The sequence below is a fragment of the Brachyhypopomus gauderio genome, unplaced genomic scaffold (assembly GCF_052324685.1).
Source record: "Brachyhypopomus gauderio isolate BG-103 unplaced genomic scaffold, BGAUD_0.2 sc141, whole genome shotgun sequence".
Taxonomy (NCBI): Eukaryota; Metazoa; Chordata; class Actinopteri; order Gymnotiformes; family Hypopomidae; genus Brachyhypopomus; species Brachyhypopomus gauderio.
This window is the reverse complement of record NW_027506962.1, coordinates 184,868-199,867: the sequence shown is the minus strand read 5'-3', so window position 1 is coordinate 199,867 and position 15,000 is coordinate 184,868.

The following is a 15,000-nucleotide window of genomic DNA, read 5'->3' as shown; positions in this document are numbered from 1 at the left end:
GTCAGAGTGATATATAGTGATAAAACACTGTGTAGCATCAGACAGGGGGAGGGGTTAGAGTGATATATAGTGATAATACACACTGTGTAACATCAGACAGGAAGAGGGGTCAGAGTGATATATAGTGATAAAACACTGTGTAGCATCAGACAGGGGAGGGGTCAGAGTGATATATAGTGATTATACACTGTAGCATCAGACAGGAGGAGGGGTCAGAGTGATACATAGTGATAAAACACTGTGTAGCATCAGACAGTGGGAGGGGTCAGAGTGATATATAGTGATTATACACTGTAGCATCAGACAGGAGGAGGGGTCAGAGTGATACATAGTGATAAAACACTGTGTAGCATCAGACAGGAGGAGGGGTCAGAGTTATATATAGTGAATATACACTGTGTAGCATCAGACAGGAGGAGGGGTCAGAGTGATATATATTGATAAAACACTGTGTAGCATCAGACAGGAGGATGGGTCAGAGTTATATATAGTGATTATACACTGTGTAGCATCAGACAGGAGGAGGGGTCAGAGTGATATATATTGATAAAACACTGTGTAGCATCAGACAGGAGGATGGGTCAGAGTTATATATAGTGATTATACACTGTGTAGCATCAGACAGGAGGAGGGGTCAGAGTGATATATATTGATAAAACACTGTGTAGCATCAGACAGGGGGATGGGTCAGAGTTATATATAGTGATTATACACTGTGTAGCATCAGACAGGAGGAGGGGTCAGAGTGATATATATTGATAAAACACTGTGTAGCATCAGACAGGAGGATGGGTCAGAGTTATATATAGTGATTATACACTGTGTAGCATCAGACAGCAGGAGGGGTCAGAGTGATATATATATTGATAAAACACTGTGTAGCATCAGACAGGGGAAGGGTCAGAGCTGATCATGGCTGGCTGCATTTTCCTTCACATGCATTATTGATACGATATAATGTAATACATCATATAGAAGCATGCAGCGTATTATGGAGTATATTATCATATACGAGTACGTTCTCTGTGACTGTGTAAGGGGGGCTGTGCCCCATCACATCACATTCTTCGCTGGTCACTTGTCAACCACAGGACCACCGACTGATCACACTGGTGGTTCTGTCCAGTCTGAACACACTAGTGGTTCTGTCCAGTCTGAACAACCTGGTGGTTCTGCAGCTAAAAGTGTTGTGTTGGGTAATAGCAGTGTTGCTGGAATTACTGCCACTCTGCCAGTGTGTTACTACTGAGCTTAGAGTGCTAAACCATCCAGAAATGTCCAGCTAACACGCACAGTCAGCAGTGAAGCGTCGGTAAAGAGCTGGGAGATAGCTAGTGTTAATGGTGCATGGCTTATACCAGTCAAACACCCGTAACCACGCCTCCACCACTACGGGCCTCCACACACAGAAGAGGTGTCCAGTCAGCAGTGGCTCTGTGGTCAGACTGGCCAGTGGAGGGTGACTGACCAATTGTGCATATTATGCACAATCATTTACAATATCGACATTTAACAATCAGAGTCGGGAATTGTCTGCAATTGTATAAGTGCACACAAATGCACTCTCTCTCACACACACACACACACATACACTCACACACACACAGGGACCAATTACAGTGTACAATAGTGCACAATAGAGTTTAGAAAAAATGTTGAAATCTGGTATAGTGTGGAAAGTTCTGAGAGAAAACATCTTATACGGGAGTCCTTCACTGTCTGTTCGGGACAAGAAGTATTAGAGTGTGGGTACAAGGTTATTGATAAAGAAAGATGCCAGATTCGTGCTAGTTTCTCGTGATCCACTTTACCGACATCGTAATGGAAAGTTTGGCCAGTTGGGACGGCAGGACGCCCCCATCAGGGTGTAGTCCCATCAGGGTGTAGTCACTTGCGAACGCTCAGGGCCGGCGGTCTCGGCCCACGTCTCGCCAGAGCAGTGAAGTGAGCACGTGGGTTAGTGCAAGAAAACACCAGTTCTGATCCCCCAAAGCAGGCAGGGGTGATGACCACTCAGCCGGAAAAAGAGGAGACAGAAACAGTTCTTCTGAGGGAGTGTGTGTGTGTGTGTGTGTGTGTGTGTGTGTGTGTGTGTGTGTGTGTGTGTGTGTGTGTGTGTGTGTGTGTGTGTGTGTGTGTGTGTGTGTGTGTGTGTGTGAGCGTGTGTCTGTGTGTGTGAAGCTCTGTGGTGGAATGGCTTAACATTATGGAAAGTTGAAGAGACAGATTATAGAAACAATGAGGTGTATATCATGAAGAATACTAGGCAAACTGTTATTTAGTGGAGGCCATTGAGAACCTGGCAGAAAACCAGAAGAAGGATGAGAAAGGCTGAAATGGAGCGTAGGAGATATGTGGAGGATGCCGTCACCACGCAGAGGCCAGGAGACTGGGACAGAACACAGAGCTTCACACGCATGTTCTCATCATGGAAGCAGCTCCAACAGAAAGTGGAATTTGGATTTTTTTACATTTTTCAAGGTTTGAAAATAGGAACTTTTGTGATAAATGTGTTGGTACCAAACAGTCTGCACAGAAAAAAAAACACATACGCATATGTGTTGGTGTGTTAAATACATTTTAATGTGTTACAGTAATAAAGAAAAATGATTTTTGTTTTGTTTACAATGGAACTGGATCCAGCTTGGCTAATGGTTTTCCAACTTTCCACAGATACTCCCCATCCCTGTAACCATATCATATTACATAAATTCCTAAGAAATCTTGCCCAGGTTACATTTAATGACTCATCAGGTTAACTCAGCATCACAGGACAAGAGACAGGAAACTTGGTAGACACCTGTTTGCTTCTAAACATGACTATAGTGCACAAGATGCAGCTGAAACGCTGGTCTGTTTTGTCCCTAGAAGTTTTACACGGGCCCCATATGCTGTCAGGATTAGGGCCACCTTATGAGGACATATCATTGAAGGAGATCACGTGATTCTGTTTCAGCTGTGTTACTAGGTTGGTTGGTACACTTATTGTAAACACAAACGACAAAATAAGTAATTTTTGGACTCTACCTACACTTATATCTATATGCAAATTAAGGTAATGTTCTATAAATACCCTACTGTTGGTAAAGATGTAATACTATCATAGTATGTTCATACAGATTTTATCTGTAGTAAGATACATCGCCGTATATACTTCAATGGTTGAGATCCTATGAGGATGATTATCAGATTTTATTGCAGATTTACACTGTAATACAGAGTAATACATTACTGTGTGATGTAGTACTTTTGTCTCTTAGTCAAACTGAGGAGCTGAATTTTTAGACTACTATAAATCTATTGCAGATAGTAAGACTACCTGTAGATAATGGTTTTATATTCACATATAGGAAAGTAGCATTTTATCCAGTCTATGATGTACTACATGCAGAATATCTTGACATACTAAATATAGTCCTACATAGTGAATATAGTCAAACACGTACAAATATTTCTAGGATGTAATGTGTCATTTTGGATAGTATAATGTAATGTATAAGTATGTTGTATACGTGAAGGTGTCCTGTGGAGTGTGTGTTGTGTTGTACACGTGTAAAGGTGTCCTGTGGAGTGTGTGTTGTTTTGTTGTATGCATGCGTGAAGGTGTCATGTGGAGTTGTAGACATGTGTATTGTATGTAAGGAGCTGTTGTGACACACAAGACAAATGTCAGAGGATTCTAACAATAAAGATCAAACTATGGTAAGAGGTCATGAGTGTATTGTGAGAGAGTTGGAGAGGAAGTGGGAGTGGGAGAGAGGGATGTAAAGAGAGTGAGGGGAGAAGAGGAGAGAAAGAGAGAGCTAAAGAGAATTAGCCAGAGGATGCTCTCAGCAAGATTAGATGTGAGGAACACGAGATGAGCAGAACAGATGACTGGAAGAAGAGCGGAACCGAATGAAAGACAGGAACAGCACCCTCCCAAAGAGCCGCTCTGGAAGAAAAAAAACGAAGCATTCTCTTAACCCGAGTGTGTGTGGGGAAGTGAAAATGTAACGAATGTGAACAGGTGCAAGTTGTGTGTGCGTGCGAGAAAATACACACAGCTTTATGTGGGAAAGTGGAGAGCATCGGTTTTAATTGCTTTTTACATTAGTAATTTAACACACATTATGTGTGCTTTTATGTGTGTGCATGTGTGTGTGTGTGTGTGTGTGTGTGTGTGTATGTGTCGGTGTGTGTGTGTGTGTAATGGTGTACATCATTCTAGACCTCTCTGGTGGAAGCGTTGCTCATCCTCTCTGTGCTCCTCAACCCTTCACCCAGGTCTGCACGAGGCACCAGTGAGCGGTCCACTCATTGGCTGGTGGAGGAGGGAGGGGTTTGAAGTATTGGTTGCATGATTGATTGACGAGAGAGAAGTGCTTATTCAGTGTTTGTTTATATAAAAGAGATGATTATTGATTGGTGAAACTACCTTATTATTTTGCTTCTTGGTCCAGTGGAAAGTAGAGCAAATGGCACGATGACGTGGCCATAATGGAACGCACGAACCATGGAGAGGAGTCATACTGCTCCAGGTTTGGTTGACAAAATGTTCAAGCAGGTTGAAAACACTGCTTGAAGAGCAAAGAGGAGCAAAGCCTCTTAAGTAAAGAGGTAGGTCACTTCTGGACAAAACCTACAAAGATAATGACACCACCAACAGTGTAGTTGACCTTGACCCTACACCAGTGAGAGGTGAAATTAGCCTGCTACCCAGCCGATGCTTGGTAGCAGAATTACCATAACAACATAACAGAGTTGTTGAGTAGGATAGTACATCTGTTTGTTCTTCATTTATTATAAATTTACTTTTTATAATGTAACAAGTGAGCTTGGTCAACAAAAATCTAGCTAGGCTGGCCACATTAGTCTAGCTAACTGCTCAGAAATCTCTTATCAGTGCCTCTTGGCCATTGTTCACATGGTGAGGAGTCAGTCACAAAGGGACTGAACATGACTGCTATATCACAACCAGCTGCTCGTGACGCTACAGGATCAGATCAGACACTGCAGACGGACACCTCCAGAACCGATCTGGGGCTCTGACCTGCTGTTATCCACATAGAGGGTGTAAATTATTTGATTAGTAGAGGATCCCTGACTTGCCACAATCGAAATCAAAATGTTTTTCTGTTTACCGCATCAGCAGGGAAACTTGAAAATGGTGAACAAAAGAAACTGGCTTTTGTACTTTCCCTCTAAAGGACGAGTTTTGTTTTGTTTGCAAAGTTCTTTGGATGGAAATTTTGCCTCCATTTTCTTCATCGCTGAGATATACACGTTCCTGATGATCGTCACAGACAGCAGTGCACGTCCAGAACATGTGGAATGGGTCCGATCAATGTGCTTACGAGATTGGTATAAAAATGAGTGTAAACACTGTCATTAAAAAGTGTTGTTCGCACTGTAAAGTTATGTATCTGAGCAAGATCTGCCTTCAAGGGTGATACTCAAAGGTTTGGCTCACTGAGTGACAGGAATTACATCAGGACAGCCTGCTAGGTTTGATTGTTCCATCTGAGTCATTTCCTAGGCAACACATAACTCATTTGGGGAAAGGCTGGTAATGGAAGTCTTACCTCTCTCACAGTTGATGGGTGAAAAGGTTTTGTCAGAGATTGTGAGTAAAATAAATTTAACCAAGTACTTTTATATAAGTGTGGACCGGACTCCAGATGACTTTTATTATGTAATATATGTTGCACAAAAGTAATATAGAAGAACACTTTCTTGAACAAGACATCCTGGAGAATCACTTTTCAACTCAGTGCTGAATTGATCCGAATTGAGCTGAATTAATTTTCTTGTCCAACCAAGGCTGAAATTTTTTCCTTTGATTTTTATCTCAAATATAATGACTAAAACATACAGAATTATCATACAAAATGCAGTAAGACACAGCCTAAAGCATTAAACTTGTCTGGTTTTATTCAACAGATGATCCGCCAATGGAATAAAACATTTTATACAGATTCTTTTTGGCTGCTGGTCCTCTGACCCACTGGCCAGAGTGAGGAGGCTCAAACTCTTTAAACGTGGCGTCGCTCAACGTATCTGCCCTCGTTCAGTTCACAGCTTCATCATAAAGGTCAGACCACCACCTGTGCTGCCTGTCTATTATTTCTCCATTTTGTTTTAACATCTCTAGCTAACTGTATCCTGCATTATACACTAAGGTGTCCAATGTTAAAAAACAAGAATGATCTGTTTTAGACTGACATGGACGCTGTAATGTGTCCATACACACTCCAGACCCTTTGGGTTTCCTGAGGATTGTTTCCTGCACCTGTTGGATTGCTTTTGTGCAGATAACAGCGGTGTTACTTGTGAGGCTCACCTTATCCAGTAAAGTCCACAGGCACTTAAAACAACCCACAATGCTGACAGCTAGATTGCTGAGACTATGTGGTGTTCTTGAATAACAACCCCAGACATGGAGCTGAGATTCAATCACTTTTAATATTTTCATGCATGATTGCCAGTCCAAGGTCCCTTGCTCCACCTCCACAAACAGCTCAATTTATACTTTTGCAAAGACTTTAGTCAGCGTTCCTAAAACACAGAGTACCACACAAGGAAATGACATACATGGGAGTAAAATATGACATACTTCTTCATACCTTTTCCCTCAGCCCCCCTAAGCACGGTGTCTGGAACATCCCGAAGGTTTTGACCATGCAGATGGAGTTACTCTTCCTCAGTAACAGATTCATCACTATTGAAGATAAATTATTTGGTTCTATCTCAATTAATCACAACCTCACTTTACGTAAATCATTGAACCTTGTTGAATATCTTGTTGGGACACTTGTAGGATTGTTTCAGAAAAAAATGTAATTTATAACGTAGCATATGTTGGCAAATGGTTTGAAAGCCCTTTAGCCGATGAATGAAACCTTCCATTTACATTATGGTCCAGAAGTCGCTGAAGAAGTGAATTTGCGTGGTATTAAAGACTGAAATAAATCTATAAATAAACCGCATGCATACACTTTATGTCCTTGTAAATGTTTCACCAAAGCATTGACCTTGATACGCATCTGCTTTATAGGCAAACTGTAGAGCGAAGCGGCTCAACTCCGGACAACACGACGACTGCACCAACGGACCTGGTGTCATACACAGCTGTTGTGAACGGTGCCGTACCAAAAAAAACCCGTCAGGTCAAGGGAACACAGGCCTGTATTGATGAAGTTAATCCCCCAGCTGAATGGCGCCCTGCGTAGCACACACACTTGATTTAGTGGGGATTTACACTGCTAACCGCTGCTTTGAGGCAAATGATTTATTTTTATATGGTTGTGCAGACACTGTTTAACTTATCAGTGAGGCCGCCCTTCTGAGGGAAGGTGATTATTGGTGGTCTAGAACTTAATGAGAACAAATGCATTCAAAAATCAGACGCGCTGGTCTGAATGTGTTGCAGCAAGCAGCCGGTGGCTGATGTAGCGCAGGACGAAAGAGGGCTCTCGCTGAGACGAGCAGACTGGAAACAGGGCCATGTTTGCTGCCATTGATTTAATCAAAGCTGTGGAGGTGGTTGGCCCGCTATAAAAGAGACCTGTCTGGCTGAAAGAGACCTGTCTGGCAAATCTGAAATTGCAGACAAAGATAAATCATGCACAGACCTACCAAACTGACTTGCAGAAAGTGAACATGCGAATCTTGAGTCTTCAGTGTCTGATCATGACTAATGTCTCTAGAATAGGACAGTGATGAGGTGATGAGTTTTATTGAAGAGATAAAGATTCGTCCTCACATGCCAGGATGAAGCCTTTCTAATGGTGAGTCATTCTCAGAACGTTTTGAATTCTTCTTGTAGGTCCGGTAGCTGTGTTTCTAGTTCTACATGAGTTTGTTGTGTTTACAGCACTGCTGTGGCCTCACATGGTCTCCCTCTCATTTGACCCAGTGTGTGTCCTGTAGTCTGTGCACATACGTACGGGTCAGAGGGAGCGTGACACTATCTATGAAGGAAACCCTTGGAGTTGCCACTGCAGCTGTAGGGCCCTTTGTGGTTTTGATCTACTACCCTCCATCACACCTACCTTCATCACGCCACCCTCCATCACTCCATCCTCATCACTCCACCCTCATCACCCCTACCTCCATCACTCCACCTTCATCACCCCTACCTCCATCACTCCACCTTCATCACTACCCTCCATCACTCTTACCTCCATCACTCTTACCTCCATAACTCCACCCTCCATCACTCCACCCTTCATCACCCCTACCTCCATCACTCCACCTTCATCACTACCCTCCATCACTCTTACCTCCATCACTCTTACCTCCATAACTCCACCCTCCATCACTCCACCCTTCATCACTCCTACCTCCATCACTCCACCCTCCATCACTCCACCCTTCATCACCCCTACCTCCATCACTCCACCTTCATCACTACCCTCCATCACTCTTACCTCCATCACTCTTACCTCCATAACTCCACCCTCCATCACTCCACCTCCACCCTTCATCACTCCTACCTCCATCACTCCACCCTCCATCACTCCATCCTCATCACTCCACCCTCATCACCCCTACCTCCATCACTCCACCTTCATCACTACCCTCCATCACTCTTACCTCCATCACTCTTACCTCCATAACTCCACCCTCCATCACTCCACCCTTCATCACTTCTACCTCCATCACTCCACCCTCCATTACTCCATCCTCATCACTCCACCCTCATCACCCCTACCTCCATCACTCCACCTTCATCACCCCTACCTCCATCACTCCACCTTCATCACTACCCTCCATCACTCTTACCTCCATCACTCTTACCTCCATAACTCCACCCTCCATCACTCCACCCTTCATCACCCCTACCTCCATCACTCCACCTTCATCACTACCCTCCATCACTCTTACCTCCATCACTCTTACCTCCATAACTCCACCCTCCATCACTCCACCCTTCATCACTCCTACCTCCATCACTCCACCCTCCATCACTCCACCCTTCATCACCCCTACCTCCATCACTCCACCTTCATCACTACCCTCCATCACTCTTACCTCCATCACTCTTACCTCCATAACTCCACCCTCCATCACTCCACCCTTCATCACTTCTACCTCCATCACTCCACCCTCCATTACTCCATCCTCATCACTCCACCCTCATCACCCCTACCTCCATCACTCCACCTTCATCACCCCTACCTCCATCACTCCACCTTCATCACTACCCTCCATCACTCTTACCTCCATCACTCTTACCTCCATAACTCCACCCTCCATCACTCCACCCTTCATCACCCCTACCTCCATCACTCCACCTTCATCACTACCCTCCATCACTCTTACCTCCATCACTCTTACCTCCATAACTCCACCCTCCATCACTCCACCCTTCATCACTCCTACCTCCATCACTCCACCCTCCATCACTCCACCCTTCATCACCCCTACCTCCATCACTCCACCTTCATCACTACCCTCCATCACTCTTACCTCCATCACTCTTACCTCCATAACTCCACCCTCCATCACTCCACCCTTCATCACTCCTACCTCCATCACTCCACCCTCCATCACTCCATCCTCATCACTCCACCCTCATCACCCCTACCTCCATCACTCCACCTTCATCACTACCCTCCATCACTCTTACCTCCATCACTCTTACCTCCATAACTCCACCCTCCATCACTCCACCCTTCATCACTTCTACCTCCATCACTCCACCCTCCATCACTCCATCCTCATCACTCCACCCTCATCACCCCTACCTCCATCACTCCACCTTCATCACTACCCTCCATCACTCTTACCTCCATCACTCTTACCTCCATAACTCCACCCTCCATCACTCCACCCTCATCACCCCTACCTCCATCACTCCACCTTCATCACTACCCTCCATCACTCTTACCTCCATCACCCTTACCTCCATAACTCCACCCTCCATCACTCCACCCTCCATCACTCCACCCTTCATCACTCCTACCTCCATCACCCCACCTGTACACCTCCTCTAGTACACACCCCCTCTACCTCTCCTAAACTTTCGTCCTCTTTATCAACTCTGTTTACATTAAACCTCCAAATCAACACATCTCATCCTCCAAGCTTGTCTAGCTGCCTCTGACACCGCCTCCACCCAGCTCACCTCCACCCATCTCACCTCCACCCAGCTCACCTCCACCCAGCTCACCTCCATACATCTCACGTCCATACATCTCACCTCCACCCATCTCACCTCCATACATCTCATGTCCATACATCTCACCTCCACCCAGCTCACCTCCACCCAGCTCACCTCCATACATCTCACCTCCATACATCTCACGTCCATACATCTCACCTCCACACATCTCATCTCCATACATCTCACCTCCACCCAGCTCACCTCCATACATCTGACATCCACCCATCTGACCTCCACCCATCTTACCTCCATACAGCTCACCTCCACACAGCTCACCTCCATACAGCTCACCTCCACCCATCTCACCTCCACCCAGCTCACCTCCATACATCTCACCTCCATACATCTCACCTCCACCCAGCTCACCTCCACCCATCTCACCTCCACCCAGCTCTCTTCACATAGTCCCCTGTCCCAATCTCCTCCTCCCTCTCTTCATTCATCTGCCTGACGGACAGCAGCAAACGCTCACTGGTAATGGTATCTGGCAGCCTGACAGGGCACTAACATGTGGTCTTCCTCTCTTTCTCTTTTTCTCTCTTTCTGTCCCTCTTTCTCTCACCTTTCTCTCTCCTTCACAGTCATCTCTGTTTCGTCTTTCACCCCCCACACACACGCACAGTCATATTGTGATTAGAACCCACAGATCATAAAAAGGAGATGAAAGGCTAATCAATAAGATAAGGTAGAGGGCAGTATTGTAGTAATACAGTTAATACATATTAAATAAAAGATCAAGCTGACGGAGAGGCCGACGGTGTTGGGAAACGACCATCTCACTCTAGTCTGGCAACCTGACAGAGCATTAACTCTCTCTCTCTCTCTCTCTCTCTCTCTCTCTCTCTCTCTCTCTCTCTCTCTCTCTCTCTCTCTCTCTCTCTCTCTCTCTCTCTGTCTTTCTCTCGGCATTGTATACATGTATATTGTTGCCTGAACCATGTGGCTGGAAACGTATCATGTTCTGTATTTGATATAAGCTCCGTGTTTGATATAAGCTCTGGTGTAAGCTCTGTGTATCAATCAAATAGGCCTGAGTAATGCATTGTGTGTGCGATGTAAATAGATGTATGAGTCTGAGGCAGAATGATGGACTGAATTTGAGGGGTCTTATGTATTTATTTATTCATTTATTTATTATTACTGTTTTATTTGCTTTGGGAGTGTGTTTGCATGTGTTGCAGTGGGGAAATGGTTTTGGCATCTGAGTAATTGATGGCTTGAGGATACGGATGAGACAAAGTGTGTGTGATGGGGGAGAGATGGGGAGAGAGAGAGAAGAGGAAGGCAGAGAAAGAATGAGTCTGGTATGAAATGATGATGGTAGGTGGTAGGTGGATGCCTGAGTGGGGTAAAATTGGGGGTAAGTATGTGTGTATCTTTTGGGGAGGGGTTATATAGGAAATTTTGCTGACAGTATCTACTGTGGAATCACTACATCAGCAATAATGTGCACTATCTAACATTTAAACTATGTATTATTATTATTATAGTTCTTGTTGATGTTGATTTCTGGCACTATGCAAGAGTTATTTGTAAAGTATAATTTTTGATTAAAAAAAAACATTTGCATGTATGCATTTATTCTCTCTCTCTACCTATCTCTCTCAACACTTACTAGACCATTTCATTCCTCTTAACCCCTGAGACGGAGTGATGGACAGAGAGGGGAAAGGAGGAAGTGTGTGGAGAGAAGGTTTTTAGAGAAGAAGAGAGATTGTGTCTCTCCCGCTCGGCTCCTGGGGTAAGGGGTTTATGTCCCATCGCAGTCCAATGGCTGCCTTTCTAGGGCAACTTCACTAGCTGCTCTCAAATCTCATTTAATATTAAAACCTGTGGAACAGCAGGGACTGAGAGAAAGAGAGAGGGAGGAAGGGAGGAAGAGGGAGGAAGAGAGGAATGGGTGGATGAGGAATAGGCAGTGAGAATAGATGAAAACAAATGATTTACATGGAGAAAAGAAGAAGCAACATGCAGAAGGACGTGTGGGGATGGTGGGATGAATTATAGGGTGCGTGGCTGTGAGAGAAAAGGGGGAGGCGTGAGGGAGAGAAGGAAGGATGTGGAGGGAGTGAGTGTGTGTGAATCACCAGGAAAAAAGAGAAGAGGAAGGGTATGGAGAAGAAGGGAGGAGAAGAGGGGAGGGCAGTAGAGGAGGGGAGGAGGGGAGGAGGGGAGGGGAGGGGAGGAGGGGAAAGCAGGGGAGGAGGGGGGAGGGGAGGGGAGGGGAGAGGGGAGGAGGGGAGGAGGGGGGAGGGGAGGGGAGGGGAGGAGGGGAAAGCAGGGGAGGAGGGGAGGAGGGGAGGAGGGGGGAGGGGAGGGGAAAGCAGGGGAGGAGGGGAGGAGGGGGGAGGGGAGGGGAGGGGAGGGCAGGAGAGGGGGGGAGGAGGGGAAAGCAGGGGAGGAGGGGAGGAGGGGGGAGGGGAGGAGGGGAGGAGGGGAGGGGAGGGCAGGAGAGGAGGGGGAGGAGGGGGGAGGAGGGGAGGAGAGGTCCAAGAGCGCATGGTAGCGTGGTGTGAAAGTTGGAGCGGAGATGCAGAAGAAAGAAAAACAAAGAGACGAAAAGATGGCAGATTCTGGAAGGTAAGACTAGACATGGAGATATGAAGGAGAACACAGACAGATAGAGAGAGAGAGGGAGAGAGAGAGAGAGAGAGAGAGAGAGAGAGAGAGAGAGAGAGAGAGAGAGAGAGAGAGAGAGAGAGAGAGAGAGAGGTGTTCGGAGTCTCCACTTATGTTTACTTATGATTGTGTGTGTGTGTTTTCTGTCTCTTTTGGCTGCTGGCCGACTGCCCAGATGTCGGCTTTTTGCCTCAGAGACAAACTGCATCTGGCTGGACTCTTGCTGGTCTAGTACGTCTGTTTGTGTGTGTGTGTGTGTGTGTGTGTGTGTGTGTGTGTGTGTGTGTGTGTGTGTGTGTTTGTGTGTGTGTGTTTGTGCGTCTGTGTTTCATGAGAGATTTGCAATTCCAATGATCCTCTTCCAGTGAATTACATGAAGCCCAAGCTCTCAAGCTTAAGTGCGCATAAATAATCAACCCCCCCACCCCCCCCCCCCCTCACACACACACACACACACACACACACCACACACGCATACCCACAATCACACTGGGTCTTGTATCTTTGACGATTACTTCCATTGACTAGTTTGTTACATTAACTAGTTTATTACCTACACCTAGCTATAAGTTTCATCTTAACCCTAACCTCAGAAAGAAATCTTTTGGTCCTTTGAAAATAAAAATAACACACAGGAACTTGTTAAATGTCCCCACAATGTCAAACTATTTCCATCCCCACAGAGTTAAAAAAGCCCATACACACATATGCGGGCACATACTATGCCTCATACTCTTTACAGGGAAGGTAAAGGTTGAGTGCTTCCGGCTCACTCCATCTCCTCAGAAGGGAGAAGCTTATTTTTAGGAAGGAAGCATGACTTGACTTTACTACACTTCTGGTCTTCCACAGGACAACAGCGGCCAGACCAGCACAGCCAACGTCTGGGGAACTAGAGCTGTCAATCATCGCCTCCCAACCAATGAAATGGGGCGTAACATGCTGTAAACATCCCATCCAGTCTAATTCAAAGGTTAAGCCTGGTGATCCTTCCAAAGTGGACACGAAGACCTTGATACGACTGGAGCAGGTCTAGCAGCGCCGAGTGGCCCCCAAGCAGGTCAAGACACTAGCCATGACGCCTGACCTGAAATGAGCCCAAACAACTAGCCCAGAACAACATCCCAACAGACCAGTGCATCTCAGACTGACTGGCACAACACACTAGCCTGCAACCAGCCTATAAAACCAGTCTGAGAACAGCCCTACATACTAGTTCTGGGACCAAGAACAGCCCTACAGACTAGCCTGAGACCAAGAACAGCCCTACAAACTAGCCTGAGACCAAGAACAGCCCTACAGATTAGCCTGAGATCAAGAACAGCCCAGACTGAGATCAAGAACAGCCCTACAGATTAGCCTGAGATCAAGAACAGCCCTACAGATTAGCCTGAGATCAAGAATAGCCCTACTGACTAGCCTTGGACAAACCATCACAGCCTGCTGTTCAATATTTTGTGTGCATGTCATTTCTGTTGGTATGTAAGTTTCTTGCAAACGCACACAGAAAAGCACAGTGCTAAAGAACAAGCACTCACACACACACAAACACACACATACATTGTTTAAGTAGAGTAATTATACACTAATGGCATTAGGTGGCCTGACAGTGCGAGCAAGAGTAAGAAGTGTGTGTCTGTGTGTGTGTGTGTGTGTGCGCGTGTGTTAGTGTGTATGTCTGTGTGTGTGTGTGCTTCCATCATTAGACAAATGAAGTTAGTGAATGAGGAACAGAAGTCAAAGCACTACACTAATCACTAAACAGCAATTGAAGGAGGGAAAGAGGGGGGACAGAAAGTGTGTGTGTAAGTGTGTGTGTGTGTGTGTGGGGGGGGGGGTGGTGTTGAGAAATAATACTTAAAACACCAAAAGAAAATCTATTTTCCCAAAGTTCTCATACACACATGTACCCAGAATGTATGAGTTCAAATACACTTTTTGTTGTTGTTGGTTTGGGGGGGGGGGGGGGGGGGGGGGTGTTCAGGAGGGGGAGTGTGTGTAGGGGGGCAGGGCTCATTTGTTACAACTGTAAACTAACAGGCTTGCAGCTCATTACATTAATCTATAGTATGGACCTGCCTGGTCTCCCTCACACATGGAGAGTGCTTTCACACACACTGCTTGGACCGGCAGCCCTGAAGCATCATGATGAACGCTCCTGCCCTGTTACCAAACTCCACTGGGGCTGCAGTGGAGGGACCATGAAGTGCTGGGCTTCCCCTGAGGACCAG